The sequence below is a fragment of the Tursiops truncatus genome, chromosome 16 (assembly GCF_011762595.2).
Source record: "Tursiops truncatus isolate mTurTru1 chromosome 16, mTurTru1.mat.Y, whole genome shotgun sequence".
NCBI lineage: Eukaryota > Metazoa > Chordata > Mammalia > Artiodactyla > Delphinidae > Tursiops > Tursiops truncatus.
The window spans coordinates 17927761-17945975 of NC_047049.1; the positions used below are offsets into that span (position 1 = coordinate 17927761).

Below are 18215 nucleotides of genomic sequence, written 5' to 3' on the forward strand. Positions count from 1 at the left end.
CCTCTTCCCATCCCTTGCCATAGTGGCCGTTAGATCGCTGAACCAAAAATGCAATTTATAGCATCCAGCCCTCCAAGTGAAGATTTGGGTGGGGGATTCTAAAAGCAAATAGTGGTCCAGTGAATAGGATCAAAGAGAACGCACCCAACTTGTTTAAGGGCAAACATCAAGCTTGGAGAAGCAGGTTGAGATGGGAAAACAGAATGCTGCAGGGCTTCATAGAGCCTGTGACAAAAAGGAGAGTATTGCTATCAAGTGGCCTAGAAAGAGGGCATTCATGAAACACACAGGAAATATGTCAACTTCAGACAAGCAGATCCTTGATAGCTTTAAAATATGTTCTCTGTAAAATACGCTCTGCAAAAACAATTAGATGTCAATAATAACAGTAATTAGCATTTGCCAAACACTTATTCTGTGCCAGGCACTATTCAAAATATATTAAATGTATTTTTTTCATTCAGACAAGATATAGGAAGAAGTAAAAGGAAGCTGAATGAATTTAAATAAAATTGAAATTAAAATTGCAATGGCAGAATTTGAATCCATATTAGAAACACCAAAGCGTTGATTTGATACCTGGGAAACATCTAATCCTTTGTATAGAAGACAATTTATTTTAAAATGCATATGAAAAAGGCAAAAGGATGACAACTGTTAAACATCATGACATCAAAATACATAAAGCAAAGGCTAATAAAAGTGCAAGGAGAAAAATGACAGAAAGATGAAAATGAAGTAGGCAGCTCGCACACGGTTATTTGCATTTGAAAGGCCAAGAGATAAAAGTAAATAAGTAATTAGAGATTTTTGAAAAATAAAAGTTTAAAGTTAATTTAATAAACATATACCAAACTTTACAAAGAATATACCTTTTTTAAATTTAAATTCCAACAAAGCACTTACCAAAAAAAACATATATATTAGACCATATAAAAGTTCCAAATGATTCCAAGAGTATCAGAAATCAGATAGATCATATGTGCTTTTTTCAGGCAATAATTTACTATCCTAAAGGAAATAGTATTAAAAATTAATAACAAACACATATTTTGCAAATCTACTCATTTGAAAAATGCACATATTATAAATAAGTCTTGGTCAAAGAGAAAAGCAAAACAAAAATAATTAAAATTTAGAAATTAACAATAATATTAAGTATGGGAAAGTATAGTCAAAGCTAAACTCAGGCAAATTCTTATCCTTAAATGCTTCTATTCTTAAACAATACAAGAAAAAAATAAGCTAAATACTAAGTACAAGAGATTGGATAAGAAAAGCAATAAACAATAGGAAGCAGGAGATAGAAATTAATGTAGATAAAAGAAAAATTATTTTGTTTTTAAAAGTAAGATTTTTCTAATTCAAGGAAACTGATATATTTCATACTGTATAGACTATTATAGAATATAAAGTAATTTTACCAGTGCTTTTTATGGGTTTAATCTAATACTAAAACCTGAGAGTAGGACAGATCAATCTAAATAATATATTAGTGTATGTTATGTATATTAAAATAATTTATAATGTATATTTACACGTATTAAAATTATATTATCATTTATTCCAGAAGTGTAAAAATAGTTTAGTAGTAAGAATCTATTAATAAAAGTCATCTACATTAATGAGTCAAAGGAGAAACATGATTTGATAAGACATGTAATTCAATATCCGTATGCATTAAGTTACAAGTATTAAGTTACATATTCAGCAATTTGGGAATTTAAATCCAGATTTCCTCTACAGTGGCAGAATTATTCATCTGAAACCTATAACTCACATTATATTAATGTTAAAATGATAGAGGTATCCCCATTGAAGTCACAAGTAAGATGGGATATGCTCTATCACGTCTGTTTAGAAAGTGATCTAGGGAGAAAATGTTGGCAAAAGACACCTCTGGTAAAGGACTTATCCAAAATATATGAAGAACTCTTGAAACTCAACAATAAAAAACTATCCAATTTAGAAATGGGCAAAAGATCTGAACAGACACCTCACCAAAGGTGATATACAGAGGGTCAATAAACATGAAAAAGATGTTCACCATCATACATAATTAGGAAATTGCAAATTAAAACAACAGTGAGATATTACTACATACCTACTAGAATGTCTACAACCCAAAACACTGACAACACCAAATGCCTGTGAGGACGTAGAACAGAAACCCCCATTTGTTGCTGACGGGAATGCAAACGGTATCAGAAGACAGTTCGGCATTTTCTTACAAAACTAAACATGCTATTACCATACAATCCAGCATAGTAATTCTTGGTATTTACCCAAAGGAGCTCAAAACTTATGTCCATACAGAACCTGCACACAAATATTTATGGCAGTTTTATTCATAAGTGCCCAAACTTGAAATCAGCCAAGATACCCTTCAGTAGCTGGGTAGATAAATGATCTGTGGTACAACCAGACAGTGGAATATTATTATCCAGTGCTACAAAGAATTGATCTATCAAGTCACAAAAAGACATAAAGGAAACTTAAAGGCATACAACTAAGTGCTGGAAGCCCATCTAATAATGTAACATGGTACATGATTCCAACTATATGACATTCTGGAAAAGGCAAAACTATAGAGACAGTAAAAAGATCAGTGGATGCCAGGGCCTCAGAGGAAGGAGTGATGACTAGGAGAAGCACAGGGGAATTTTAGGGCAGGGAAACTATTCTGTATGATACTCTAATGGTGGTGACATGGCATTATACGTTTGTCAAAAACCATACAACGTAAGCTCAAAGAGTGAATCCTAGTGTAAACTGTGGACTTGATAGTGATGTGTTGGTTCACTCACTGTAACAAATGTACTACTGTTTCAGGATGTTGATAGTGGAGGAGGCTCTGTTTTGGGGGTTGGGGTGGGTCAGGGAAGCAGGGAGATCAGGAGTACGTGTGAACTGTGGCCTTTCCATTAAATGTTTTTTTTCTTTTTTTTTTTCCCATTAAATTTTGCTGTGAAGCTAAAACTGCTTTTAAAAAATAGTCTATTAATTTAATAGCAAGAAAACAAAAGTGATCCTGGTAGTTCTACTCATGCGATAAGAAGAATTGAAAACATATTTTAAAGGGGGATTCAAAATTACCCTTATTTGTAAATGGTGATGTCTTCCCCCAGAACCCCAAAGATGGCTTTTATGGGGTCAACTCTAAGCCAGACTTTGATTCTCCCCTTTCATCCCTTCTCTAAATTCTTTAAACATATTTTCTCCCTATCTCCATATCCCTTTGCTCAGTACAGCCTCTTCTCTGCCTCTCTCAGGGTACGGATACGGTGGAATGGTATGGACACACACACTACACGCACGTGGACACACACACTACACGCACGTGCACACACTGCTCATGGCCAATAGCTCTATTTCTTCGTCTTGCCTCCAATAATGATGGTCGTGTCTTTTGGTCACTCATTCATCCACTCAGTAAATGTTTATTTAATGCCTGACATGTGCCACGGTCCTGAGGAGAAGATAATGAGCACAGGTAAACCCGTTCCTCCAGCTCCTGGAGTTTATTACTGGAGTTCCGTCCAGGCTAGCAGGAGAGACAAACAATCAAATAATTGCACTAATGACTTCACGCATTCATTCCAGAAACATTTAGCATGTGCTGTCTTTCTAAGAGCTGGTGGCACACAAAGATGAAACACTCATGAACAGCTCATGAGGAGCAGAAGAGCCAGGGGGCAAATATCTATAGAGGACCATCCATGGACCAGGGCCTGTGCTGCGTACTTCACAGGTATTCGGCCACTGAATCTGCACCACAGCACCAAGGTAGACATGATTGCCCCCATTTTAAAGATGAGGAGATTCAGACTTAGATTGAAGTAAATTATCCAAATCAAGGTGTCATGACCAGCATTGGAATTTAGGCCTGTCCAACTCAAAAGCATGCTGAATCTAAGTAGCTGTAATGTAAACTAGGACATAAGGGCGTTCATTAGCTACAACGGAGAATAGTCGCTACGTGGCACGAACAGTGTGGGTTGCCCTCAGAACCCAACACTGAGTAAATAGCAAGCACGATGCCACTCCATTGTTCCCAGCCCGTTCAGAACCGTGGAAGTGGGCAGCACCCTGACCCCTGTGCACAGTCACAACCTTTGTGGTTCCTCCCTGTCTTCACTCACCTGCAACATCTCCATGTACTGCTTGGACATGTACACTTTCCACCTACTTGGCCCAAGTGTTAATGAGCTGAAAGAAAACCAGTTGTTAATGAGAAACGCAAAACACACAAATAGCACTTTACTGAAGAATAACAATGAAGCACATTTGGCCGTATGTCCACAAACATAAAGACAGGAGGCTGACTGTGGTTATTCCCATGTATATTCCCCTCAAAGAGTTCCATGAAACTCTTACGATTTGCAGAATTAAACTATAGTTTGCATGTAAACAAGACCTTAATGTTTCCTGGAAGATCCCCACATTTTAAAATAACAATCTTGAAAACTGAAACCAAACATCAGTGCCTACAAATGCTGTGAATTTTAATCTATGTATCTTAAGACATTAAAAACCCACAGAGTTTAGAAGAAACATCAATTAACATCTTTATTGAATATGCAAGACTATGTCAAATCACAGATACTGTGTAGGAGGTGGTGTGAACCTGCTGTTTTAGCACTTGGGCCACATTTATGGGCCAAAAATGAGTTACATAGAGACGTCTTGGTAAAAATGGCAATGAGAATTGTTCCTGGGAAGATATGGTAAGCTGCATAGAGCTCAGAAAAAAACATTGACTTAAAAATACATTTCTAGTGTTACAATTTATATACAGTGAAATGCACCGAGTCCGAGATGTTTAGTTTGCATGTGACCAAACCCACCAAAACCTTCAGTTACATTGACTTAATCGCCACGAGTGTGTTGCCTCGTGCAACTGAAAGTACTAGGGCTTCAGATACAGCTGGATGCAGGGGCTCAGGCAGTGTCATCAGGACAGTCTCTTTCTTAGCTCTGCTTTCTTTCTTTGCTGATCTCAGCCATCCTCTCTCCTTGTGCCTCTAGAAATTCCAGGTTTCTCTTTTCCTGAGTTGAAGTCCAGATAAGATGAGGACTTTTTCTAGCAGTTCCAACTAAAGTCAGAGGATTGCAGCAATTTGGCTTGGATTGGGTCAAAAACTCCTTTCCAAAAACCAATCACTGTGGCCAGGGGTGAGTAGAGTCGGTTCTACCCTCCCCCTGTGCGCTGGGGAACAGGATAATCGGAGTGCTAGTGCCAGAAAAGGGAGGAATGGATGCTGGACAAGAAAGTCAATAGATGTCGACAAAAACTCAGAAGGAGGCTTTGATCTTATGTGAAATGGTGATGTCATGATGACATTAGTTAACACAATCACTACTGCTTATTAAACACCTACATATTCCGAGCTCTCTCTACAAGCAATCCTGATCACAACACCATAAGGTAGGGGTTATTATGCCCATTTTACTAACAATGACACTGAAACTCAAAAAGATTAAATGAATTGCCAAGACTGAGTAGCTAGTAAGTGGGGAAGTCAGGATTTTAATACGGGTCTATCTATCTTAGGACCCTGGCTCAGTCTGTTGCGCCAGTCCCTAAGTAAGCATTTCCTGCTTCTGATTTGATACGGAAAAATGGGGTGTGTGTGTGTGTGTGTGTGTGTGTGTGTGTGTGTGTGTGTGTGTGTGTGTATCTGTCTGTATTGAGAATTCAGAGACAGAGGGCTGAGGAGGCAAATCATAAGGGGAAAGAAGATGCTTTCAGAGTGGGTACCCCTGACTGGGTGGGTGTGTCCTACCAGCAGCGCATTTTGCATCTCTGGAAAAGCCCAGGCCCATCTGTGGCTGACAGACACATCTGTGGGAGCTCTGAGAGGTGGGCAGGCAGTTTTTCCACATTATGTATTTCCATGGCTTTGTTTTCTATGGCTTTGTTTCCCTTGTCAATTTCCCAACAGCTGAGAAACTTATTAAGACAGAATCACGTTGCATATTCATCAGACCACTTGTTAATCATCTGCTAAGGCCCTCTAGAGAGCAGGAGTCCTGGAGCTCAAATGAAGAATAATAGGCAACATGTCCTCACCCGCTCCTGAGCGATCTGTTATCAGCAATTATATAAAAGTTTTCGGGAAAGTGGGTTTAAAGCAGAAGGAGAGTTTGCTGTTTGTGGCTACGCTATGCTTTCTTTTTGATCATCTATTTGTTATCTTCCTCTGTTCCCACTATACAGGTAAAGTAGGAATACACTCCAGTTTACAGAAGGGAAAACTGAGACCCAGAGAGTGAATGATGGAGAGCTTCAGTGTAGGACACGTTAGAATTCAGTTCTCTTAACCCTTCATTCAGCATCCCTAGGGGCAGGAATTGTTCATCTGTCCTTTTCTGCTAAGAAGCTCCTCCTTAGAACATGTGCTTCTCTAAGATGCATGCCCTTTGTCTCTTTAGTTCACCGGCAAACTACAAATTCCTAGAACAGTGCCTGGGCCATAGAAGAGAGTCAAAAAGTATTTGCTGAATGAATCCAAGTTCTCTAGACCTCAAGTAGGCACCTTACTTACGATAGGCAATGAACATAGTCCATTCTCAATCTGCTTTGATTCCCAGGAGTAGTGTCCTCTGTAAGGCCTCCCAAAGAGCCCCAGTGAATGCCGCTGATTCCCGCAAACCTGGTCTAATCGCACCCGCTTGTTCAAAATGCTTCTTTTGGTTTCTTGGTAGATCTCAAAATGGTGCCTCAAAATTGCGCCTCCTGTCCGCTGTGCTCTCCCCTCACCACTTATCCCAAACGATGGGCCCAGCCCCTGCCTTAATTCTTCCAAAGCACAGGTAGTGCCAGACTGAGGTATTTGGTACCAAGATTTCTCTTCTGTAGAATGACTGCAGTGACGGTAGAAGCCTATTTCATAGTGATTATCAGGAGGTCATGAGATAATGTGTGTGAAATATCAGGCTCCCACGGAGTAAGTCTAGTAAGAGTTAGCCATTGTCATTATCACTGAGAGGTGCCGGAACCAGACTACTGGGTTCAAGTTCCAGCTCTGCTATTTAATAACTGCGTGATCTTGGGCAAGTTGCTTAACTTCCCTCTGCCTCAGTTTCTCAACTGTAAAATAGGGATCATGATAGAATTTGCCTCATAGGGCTTCGATGAGGCTTAAATGAATCAATATCTTGTGAAGAAGAGAGAACATTTCCTGACACATAGTCAGTGTCATAAATGTAGCAGCAGTGATATCCGGGTAAACCCAGGACCAGATAGCAGATATTGCAGCTCCTGAAGTCCTCTGCTCTCAGGGGCCCCCATTTCTCTACTTTTCTTTTACTTACCACATTCTAGGAATTCCTCACCGTGACCCTACCCAGCCTTTCACACATCCTAGGTCACCTACCTCTCTCTTCAGACCTGGTCAGAGGAAGAACAAAAATGTTAGAGCCAAAATGGCTTGGTCCACGGTGAGGATGGCCTGTTACGCTCTTGACTGAAATTCTCAACATCTCAGAATTATATGCATTTGTCCATATATATGCACTTACGCCCAGAGACATCCAGGCTTTGCTGAGCACCCATCCTTCTTATATGTACGCTTCCCGTTCCTTGACCTTGCGTCTGTCCTTCTGGGTACAGCCCTGATCCACCTCCTTTGAGAGTTCTCTCTTTCTGTGGGGAAGCATAATAGGCTAGTGGTTAAGAGAACAGTCTTTATAGGCAGACAGCCTCAGGTGGAAGTCTTGACTCTGATTTCTACCCCAAGCAAGTTGCTTTCCCCTCTGCTCATCAATTCCCTCACCTGTAAAGTGGGTATAACAAAAGGTACCTCATTGATTGAGATGTCTAAATAAGTTATGTGAAAGTAGGTAGTAATATGGCAACTGTGTATAAAATTAATAGGCTGCAGTGATCCCTCTAGTTCTTTACTCTGATTCACTACACAATGAACAACAGATCAGTCATCCTCATACTTTATGGGATATTAAAATCACCTAGGTAGACGTTAAGGCTCTGAGGCTCAGGTAGTATGCCAGCCTAATTAAATTAGAATCTCTGGGGGTGGAGATCAGTATTTTTTAAGTACACCAGTTTGGGACCAGTACTCTAGATTGCTTTCCAGTCTCTCTGCAAATGGTGTGAACCATGGAGTTTGGCCCAGCAGTGTGATCCAATGCTGTTATATCTAAAGGGATCTTGGCCGTGAGTGGTGTTTTGCCCACGTGTCCTGTCAGCCCAGCCAGAGTGGAAGGGCCAAGAGAGCTGACAAGGGCACAGGCCTCCTTGTTTTCGCCATCCCCAAGCCTGGAAAGATAGGTGGTTGAATTCAGCGCGTTCCTGTTCTTGACGAATTAATTGAAATAAAAAGTAGGCTTCAGCTGGTAGAAAGGAAACCTGACAGTCCATTTCAAAGAAGTTGAAAGCGAAGAACAAGGGCTCTGCAGTCAGGCTGCACTGGCCTGAAATATAACACTCACTAATTGTGTGACATTGGGTAAGTTACGTAACCTCTTTCTGCTTCAAGTTCCCCATCCATGAAAGTAAGCAAATAATAAGACCTACTTCTTAGAATTGTTGTAAGAATCAAATACAATAACATGTGTGAAGTACTTAACGTAATACTTGGATCAGCAGTAAGTGTTGCCTGTTACTATTATTATTATCCTCAAGACTTGTTCTAACTTGCCTCAGAGTTCAGCTATAGGCCTATGTAATAAGCTGGTGTGATCATAAGATCTTTATTGGATCCTTATTTCTCAGTTTCCTTGGATGGGGTCTAAGACTGTAGAATTGCTTTATTTGAAATTCTGTGGTGCATCAGGGTATTTTTTCGTTTTTTTTGTTTGTTTGGCTGTTTTGTTTTTGTTTTTGTTTTTTTAAGTACTCAATATCATGCCTGACACACACTAGGACTCAATAAATGTTCAAATGAAAGAATATCCCTGTAAGAGTCAGAGAAGGGAATGTGTCTATTTCAAAGGGAAATACAAATACAGACAAGAATCAAGGATGGAGAGAGGAACAGATGCCCCTGGCATGTTGTCATTTAAATCATCATAGGACGCCACATGTAATTCCTGATGCTGACTTCCCACAAGTCTGCCTTACTGTTTCAGAACAACTTTTTCTGGCTGTTTATTTTTGTAAAGTCTCCCCATCTCAGCCTTTGCTGAGTCCCCATGTCATCCTCACTAATTCATTTAGTCATCAAAGTGACAATGCCTAATTGTAAGCTACAGTGAAACAAGTCTAGAAAGGGACTCTGTGGCAAGCTCCCCCCTACCTGAGAAGAGGGGCACAAGTCAGTGTGTGGCTCAGATGCTCCCTGCTTCTGGAATGCATCAGCTCAGCTCAGCTACCAGGTCTATGGCCACGTCATAACGTATTTGTCTCACAGACTCTACAGGTTCTGCTTGGACTATGGGTTTGTCTATCTTTGAAAGAGAATATAAACTTTTTGGGGAGGGGACATTTATCTAATAGCTTGGGAAATCCAGCTGGTATGGCCTGAAGCCTGGGTAAATTGTGGGTGACAGTAGAACTGCATTACAGGAGACAGTAGATCAGGGTGGGTTTTTTTTTTTAATTGAAGTATAGTTGATTCACAGTGTTGTAGGGTGTTTTTCAGAGACAAGGCTTTGAAGCCAGGCACGCTTGGGTTTGAATCCTGGCTCCTCTCCCCACGTAGTTCTGTGATCGGCAGCAGTGCTACACAAAGACCACCCTCAGTCCATAAACTGTCACCAGTCAGGGAAGAGACCAGGAGCTTGTGCCGAAATGTAAATCAGCTACATCACTAAAAGCACCATTAGTCTGCTGACTTTTTTTTTTTTTTTTCCCCCAAAACAAAACTTTCTCAATGAAGGAAGCAGCAGGGCATTGATTTACATCCTAGAGTAGGTTGCTTTTTCCCTTGCTGACTGATAGCAAAGAGCTCAGAGAGCAGCATTTTGAACAGCAGCAACCTCGGGCAGTGACTTAACCATTCTGAGGCTGTTACCTCATCTGTAAAATAGGGACAATGATTCCTCCTAAGTAACAGGCCTGCTGTGAGAATGGAATGAGATACGGCGTGTGAGTGCTTAGTGGGATGCCTGGTGCATATCAGGTACTCAATAAATGAAAGCTATTATTAAGCAAGATAAGGTAGTCCTAATACTACCGGACAATGTTAACGCTGTTATCTGAAACAACAATGAAAACAGAAACTTATGTTCAGGAAACGAAGGGATCAATGGTTAAATAAGTTTAGAAAGCTGATTGAGCTCTGGGGGACAGAAGGAATCCATCCTAGATGTATGCTCTATTTCTGACTCTTTGGGACCAGAGCTATTTTATTTTTGGTTCTCCAGAGCCGTCAAACACTGTGTTTAATAAATGCACGGAAAGGCTGAAAACAGATATTTCCCGTCCTGTCATCAGTAGACTCAAGACTGACCCTGGTATCTTGTTTCTCCTATTTCCATCCCCTGGCCTGTCTTGAGCATGAGTTGTTGCCTCTTCTGGGTTACCTCCACCTGGCTTCAGCTCCACACCTCCCCTCTTAACTTTCTTCTCCCATACCTTTCTGCTTGAATCCCTTTTAACAGTCTGGCAGCAAGAAATCTTTACATTAGCTGCAGGCAGTCTGAACATCCAAGAGAGCTTTTGACCCTGTGACCCCAGCAAATGATTCTTTTGGGGCCAACTGACCTGGAGCAGACAAAAGTTCTTTCTGGGAACTCACAAGTCTCTGGTGGCAGAAAGAAGTACACGCATACAGGGTAAAGTTTCCCCATGAAATCTCAAAGGGATCCGTGGAGGATCCGTGGAGGTAGAACTGTGTTCAAAACCAGCAACTTTCAAGCATTTTCATTCTACAGTTTCCATCATGTTTTTCCACCTCAAAATGTTAGTTTTTTTTTCTTTTCTTTTAGTTAAATAATCACGCACTTGCTTTAGATTAGGTATATATTAATCTGGACTCTTGATTAAAGGTGACAGAACTCAAATTAAAGTAGCTTGAGCAAAAAGAGAATGTGTTGGTTTCCATAGCTGGGAAGGATGGAGGAGAGGCTAACTTGAGATGCGACTGAATTTGGGGTCCTAAATAAGTATCCTCAGGGCTTCTCGTCTCTCAGCTGTGTTTTTCCTTCTGCTTCTCTTTGTTGATTTCATTTTCTCCTGCTGCAGATTTATTTCCTCCCAGTAGATATATATATATAATAGATATATACGACAGCAGTTCTGGGGGTCACAGCCTGTAATCCAGGGGACGGAAGGCTTCTGTGTCTAAACACCCAATTATAAAATCCCAGAGTCACCTGCCCATTCGGGATCAGAGAATTGAGATAGAATAATCATACTGGGGCTGGGTCATGTGACACCCCTGCCCATCTTCCCCATCCCCTTTACAGCCAGGATTTGGGGGAATGGTGAACTGAAGGCCCCACCAGAAATGCTTGGAGTCAGGGAATGTCCAGGTCTTCAAAGGAAGGAAGAGACTGTTAGAAATGAAGGAGGGAAGAGATGTCAGGCTGATTTACAGAACACATGTGTGTTACAGAATTCTGCAGGGGGAGGGCAAGACTTAAGACAAAGACATAATAGAACTTCAAACAAAAATGAGGGAGCAAGTTTAGGTCTTATTAAGGTCACTCAAATTACTCAATAGAAACTAAATACCTTGTCTGTCTAAGGAATTGACTGGTCTTGCTGATGAAAACCACTGTTTAAGTCACCTTGATCTAGAGAGAAACCAAATTCCCCACATCTTCAACACAAGCCTGCATTTTCTCATCACTAACTAGGCCTCGCTCATGAACCCAACTCTCGTCTCTCTCTTTCATTTCTCTTAATAAAATGCCTGCCACATGATACATGTTTAATGTATATTGGTTATTTCTGTCATTTTGACTTAGGTTATTACAAGAACAGTCTCATTAAATATTTATAATAACTATATATATATATATATATAAAATAATCTTATAATTGCTCCTAGTCTCACACGAGGAAACGGAAGCTCAGAGACTTTGTGATCATAAGATCATATCACAAATGATGGCAGGGCTGGTATTATCCAGGTTTGTCAGACTCCAAAGCCAGAGCTCTTAACCTCTACACAATGAATTTGATCTTCGGTAGTTGGCACATAAGAGGAGAAAATGGTCTTTCTTGACCTAACTCTAGTTTCAGGTCCAGAACAGTAATTTGTACCACCCCAGCCTTTAGGCACTGTGTCATCATAACTACAAACCATTCATTATACAAGCACCCTTTATTTAATTTTTAAGACTATTGAGTAGAAGATTCTGTCTTGATATTCCAATTCAGTAACATACAACAAAATCTCCCCACAGACATTTCTTGCTTAAATACAGACGCCACATCTGATTTCATTTGAACTGCAGAAACACGATAGGGCTAGTTTTTAGCAGTTCCATTTGGTCCTTTATCGGTATCTTTTGTTAATAGTCATCTCCTGTGTTGTGGATAATTTCAGCATTACTGAAGCTCCAGGTTATCTCATTTCTGTTCCCTGTGCTTGTTCATTTTCTACCACCTGCCAAGATGTTCGTCTTCATTTTGTATGTGTCAGCAGCCTGAGAGCCTTGAAAGATGTAATCAAGATTTTTAAAGAAAAACTAAATACCAAATTCTCTCTGGTTAAGGCAGTGGCAGTGATTTTTCTTCCCCTGCTTACTTGACTCTTAGGTCCTCACTGACCTGCATCTATGTTTGGAAATGGCATTACCACTTGTAAGAGAAAGCAGATTGTCTACTGAAAAATCTTGGATCAGATGCACACATTAAATATATTACAATTTTATTTGTCAGTGAGATTTCAATAAAGTTGAAAAAAATCTTTGGATCAGAGAGATCCATTGGAGCCAGGATTCCCCGTTCGGTCCCTTCTTTGGAACTTCATGGTTCTCTTCCCTCCTCCCTGAGTCCTTCTTGTCTTTTTCCCTGGCTCCTCTAGTCTCTGTCATTTCTCAGGTTTTTGTCTGATGTATTAAGATGTTTCAGCTGCAAGTGACAGCTTACAGTGTAAGGACACGTGTCTCACATGTCAAGAAATCCTCACATCGGTCAGTTCCAGGTGGGTTAATTTAGCAGCTCAGGTCACTTCCCTCTTTTGTTCTGTTCCCCTTAGTAGGTATCTTGGTTCTTAGGCTTGTCCTCTTGCTGTTGCAATTGACTTTGAGTCCCAGGTGTTACATGATACAATCTGGCTAACAGAAATAGACATGTTTGTGTCTCACTCTCCTGTCATCATTGAGGGATGCTTACCCAGAAGCCCTCAGCTCTCACTTCAATGGGAGGAGCTACATCAGGCCCATGCCCTAACCTTGCAGTTTAGACTGATAAGGATTTATGTTCTGTGGCAGGGAAGAGGCCCTGAACATCTAACCATGTGGGGTGAGAAGAACAAAACAATCTGGGTTCTATCACTAAAAGAACTGAGATACAGAAGGTAGAGTCTGTCTCACTCTCTTGGGCAGACTTCAGGTGTGGCTAACGATCTTGGCTGTAACTAGCAGGACGATGACTCCTAGTTATTTATCTTTAGCCTGGGTTTCTTCTAAGAATCAGAGTGGAAACTCCAAATATCTGCTTAGCACTTGCATTTAAATATACAGATCTTCCTTTTGGATAACCTACAAGCTTGCAGTCATATACAACTTAGATCCCACAAACTCTTGCCTCGAAAAGATCACATGACTTTTCAATTTGCCTCTTTCATTTTTAGGACTTTATCCAGGCTGAAACCCTAAGCAGAGGTTAGTTAAATGAACATAGGTCATGCCTGTGAACCTTATTCCATGCATGCTATGGGCACCTTTTACGGGGTCACTGTTTTTGTATTATGCCTTATATGAGCAGAACACCTCAGTGAGAGATCAGGGAAATACAGGAAGTCCTTACTTTGCATGGTAATGTGGGACTGTAAAAATGATCATGCAAAATCCACACAAAACGGTCTTGATAATCTACGTGATAATTTTCTATTGTTCTATGACCTTTAAGAATTTCCATCAAAACATTAAAAGCTCTCTTACTGTTACTTATGAAAGTATAGGGATATGGGAAAAATAGAACTAATATTCACTTAATACAGTGTTACTTAAAACATCAGAAACATCGAGAATAAAAATATGTTGCTTCTTGTAAAAAAAAAGTTATAAATAGTAGTTTGAACAGTGCCTGCCTTCTCCTCATCATATAACTCATAATACTGCCTGTGTCAACATCTTTTCTGTGCCTTGTCAAACTGTCTTGCTTCTTTCTAAGTCTGGAGTAGCTTCCAACATTTTATCCATTGCACTTTAAAGGTTGTAAAACAGTGCTAAGAGTTCTTTTCAAGTGAAGGTTTTTTTTTTTTTTAATATATAGATGTTTTCATTTATTGTATACATATTAGGTACACAGTTTAAAAGGAATAAAAACCCTACTCAGTAGAACATAAGACAATAAATAGAACAAAGACTGGCACTATTTTACAAATGGAATTAATGAACGTAAATAAGAGTAAGTATGTGATTTTCAACCACATTCATATTATGCAGTTTTAAAACTACCTAATCTTTTACAATGACTAAATCCTTAACTGAAACTGTAGAGTTGGTGAAGGATGTATGCCATTTAAGTATTAGTTCAGAGACTTACAAAACAATTTTACTGGTGGTATTTATGTGTGGGAAGCAGAAACCTACTTACTGTGTATGACTATCATGTTTTAGGAGACATGAGGTTTTTATATTACAAGGAAGAAATCAATTTTAAGTATTAGTTATTTTAGAAATACTACCTAAACTAGGATGACATTTATGAAATATTATATATTCCTTCTCTAACTCCCTTCTGTTAGTCTATAAACGATATCAGACGAAGTGACGGAAGTTAAAATTTTTAACATTTCAGATAGTCAAGTTAGAAAAGGAACTAAAGAAAGGAACTCAGATTTAAAGTTCTGAATGCCCACTAGGCACATTTTCTTGCTTCTAACAAAGTATCTTCTTGTAGAAATGGAGTATTAACTATCCCTCTTGGGGACCTCGGCTACAATAAAAAAGAAAGAGGCCAAGAGACCACAGATGCAGACTCACTGGCATTGCTGGAGAGTGACAGTGAAGAACCAGGGGCAGAGTCCCAGAAACACAGGAGACCACAGCAGTCTGGGCTACTAGATTGGGTGATAAAGCAAGCTAACTCTGTCTTGACAAAATTTACCTGTCTTAGAGAAAAAGTCAGTCTATTGAGATTGACAAGGTAGGTTTAGCTTTCCGACGCACAGGAGGCAACACCTGCTATAGAGTGGACATGAGTAAGTGCTGACTGCTGTCAATACTTAGGTACTTGGCAACTCCTGACCTAAGGGACATGCAAAGCGACAACAAACCAACCAACCAACTCAGAATAATACAACCCCACTCCTTTCAGAGCTTCACTTCTCTTCTGTCTTGTCAGTCTCCGAGTACATGCGGCACAGGGCTGCGCTGGGGCAGCACACAAAAGCGTCAGTTTCACTTTCCAACTGTTAACTGTTCCAGTGAAGACACACAAGGATAATGGTCTTTTAACATATCTGGCAATTTAGAAGTCTTCTCTTGAAGACATCGAAAACGTCTAACTGGTGTGAGAAACTTTAGCTGTTTAAATGCAGAATTTCTTTAGTCAAACTGCATCTTCTTTTTCACACTTTGCAAGTATGGAGTAGTAGACACATTATATTTAATTAAGCAACCCGCCCTAATTTCTGTATTGCAGGGGGTTTTTTTGTTTGGTTTTTTTTTGCGGTTTTTTTTTTTTTTGTGGGCCTCTCACTGTTGTGGCCTCTCCCGTTGTGGAGCACAGGCTCCGGCCGCGCAGGCTCAGCGGCCATGGCTCACGGGCCCAGCCGCTCCGCGGCATGCGGGATCTTCCCGGACCGGGGCACGAACCCGCGTCCCCTGCATCGGCAGGCGGACTCTCAACCACTGCGCCACCAGGGAAGCCCAATGTATTGCGGGTTTTAACATCACTGGTTGGACCTTTTGTTTTGCTATCTTGCTCTTTTTTCACAACTTTGAAATACTACATTCGTAAGATGCTTATTTTCTCTTTCCGGTTTTTCTGACCCCAGATTAACACTTATATCATCAATGGTGGCTTCTTGGATTTGTTCCTTGGTTGCACAAGACTCCCCAATATTTTCTCCAAATTTAACTTTTTCTTGACTCTTCATTGTCAGAATGTCAACAGTTGCCTGTCGCATCTCTTCAATAGGCTGAGCTCCTGCCAGGATGGCCTTCTCATAGATTGCAGTAATATTTTCAATAGGACTCATAAGTGGTTCAGTACAAGCAGGCATATCCAATGTTTAACAAGATTTTTGGCATCTGGAATATTTTTAATCAGGTCATTCAGTGTAACCAATACTTCTTCTTTTGGATATCCCTCATTAATCAGGTTTAGGCATTCAGAAAATGTCTTGTTTACTTTTTCAGTCAACAATCGTTGTTCGTCTTCTTCAGCCGTGGCAGTCCAGAAGGACCCAACTGGTTTTTCATTTCGTGCTTCGGGCACAGGCTGGGTAACCACTGAGCTGGGAGGCCTTTTCATCACTCTTCCTTTGCTAGCTTTCCACTCACTCAGACGAGCCTTTCTCTCCTCCGCAGTTTCTCTGCGCTGAGTCCATCTACTGTCAATAGCTGCTTTCACCGTGGTATATCTGCACTGGTCAATGCTTTTTGACTTTTCTCTCAGTTAAGTATTAGAAGACGAAGCAGGCCTGGCTACCATTTCAGATGTCATGCTTCTTGATAGTGTCTTATTTCTTTCTATGTCCTGAGAAGAACTGGTTTTGATAATAGACGAAGCTGTGTTTAACTGTAATAATTCTTTCTCTCGAGGTCCTTTCCAAACTGTAACACTGGCAGACATCCTACTGATGCCTTGTTTCATGGTGTCCTGGTTATTACTGTGGTGACTTCTAATAGAAGGTCGCACAAGTTGACTGCCCTGAGATGTAGTGCTCACAAATTTAGCGGCAGTCGTCGTATGTGAGGCTCTATCACTTTTCACTGTTACGCTGCTGGTGTCTACAGGCTGAGACTTTGTGGCTTTAGAGACAGTAGCTGAAAGTCTCTTCATTGTTGCAGAGCTCATCTTTGACTTGTAGAGTTTTCCTAAAGGAATTAATCTTAGACTGAACAATTTGGCCGCGATAAGATCCAAGCACAGGTTTCTTGGGCATGTTAGCACCTTGCTTTGGTTTCTCTGCAGTCATTTGTTTCTATTTACTGTTTTTAAGGTGAAATGCTTGGCTTAAGGTCATATGTTGACTTTGGGGGTCATCTTTAATTGGTAACAACGGCAGAGTTTGATTATTATCCTCAAAATTAGATGTATCAATTGCTGTAGTTGAATTGGTTAATTCATTAGAAGGTCTTAAAGGAATACAGTTCTCTTCCATTGTTATATTATTCTTGATCCCAGTAGGTCTACTGACATTCTCTTAAGGCAAAAATGGCTGATAAAGTTTCAGAATTTTTGTCTCTTCTTGGATCTGACCTTCAGATGTCTTCACTCTTTTGTCTCTACCACTGGATAATATCTGATTTTCCTGTTTGTATGCAAAAAAAGTTTTTCTTTTTAACAGATGCTCCTTGAGTTTTTGTCTTCTTTGCTCTCTGAACGTGGACTGGGCTGTCTGACTCGGGGGCAGCTGCAGGTCCTGGGGCACGGCTGGGGTGCTCTCACAGCTCCGGACAGGGGGACACGTCTCCAGCTCGACCGCCGCAGACTCCCTCAAGCCAGCGCCACCACACACTCTCAAGTGAAGGTGTTGAAGGTGCCCATTTCTTTGGGATATTATCCTCCCTTTCCTCATTCATGTGGCTAAGTCACCTTCACTCAGTTCCTCTGGCTGCCTATCTAGAGGCGCTGCGGTAGTGGCAGTCAGCATCCCACTGTCAGCTATTACTGCGCTATTTACGTTGGATTTGAATTTTGCTCCTGGTGTTTCCACTTGCTATTTCTTTGCTGCGCCTTCCTTTGGGTTGGCCAACTTCCTCTTCTGAGTATCCATTTTTGTCAAACGTCCCATGGGTTTATCACCAGGAGACAAGGAGGCAACCTCACTCCAGGGTTTGCTGGCTGTGAGTGAACTGAATTACATGTGCAGTGACCAATCACTGCCAGCCTTTGAAAGATGTGAGTCGACTGGCCACTGACCATGGGCCATATCTGTTATTGACTGATGAGCTGGTGG

General features: G+C 40.6%; 1 pseudogene; it reads right to left on the reverse strand.

Annotated features, from left to right (window-relative positions):
* Positions 1–15828: 15828 nt before the first annotated feature.
* LOC101325305 (cytoskeleton-associated protein 2 pseudogene) lies at positions 15829–17834 on the reverse strand (annotated as a pseudogene).
* Positions 17835–18215: the final 381 nt, after the last annotated feature.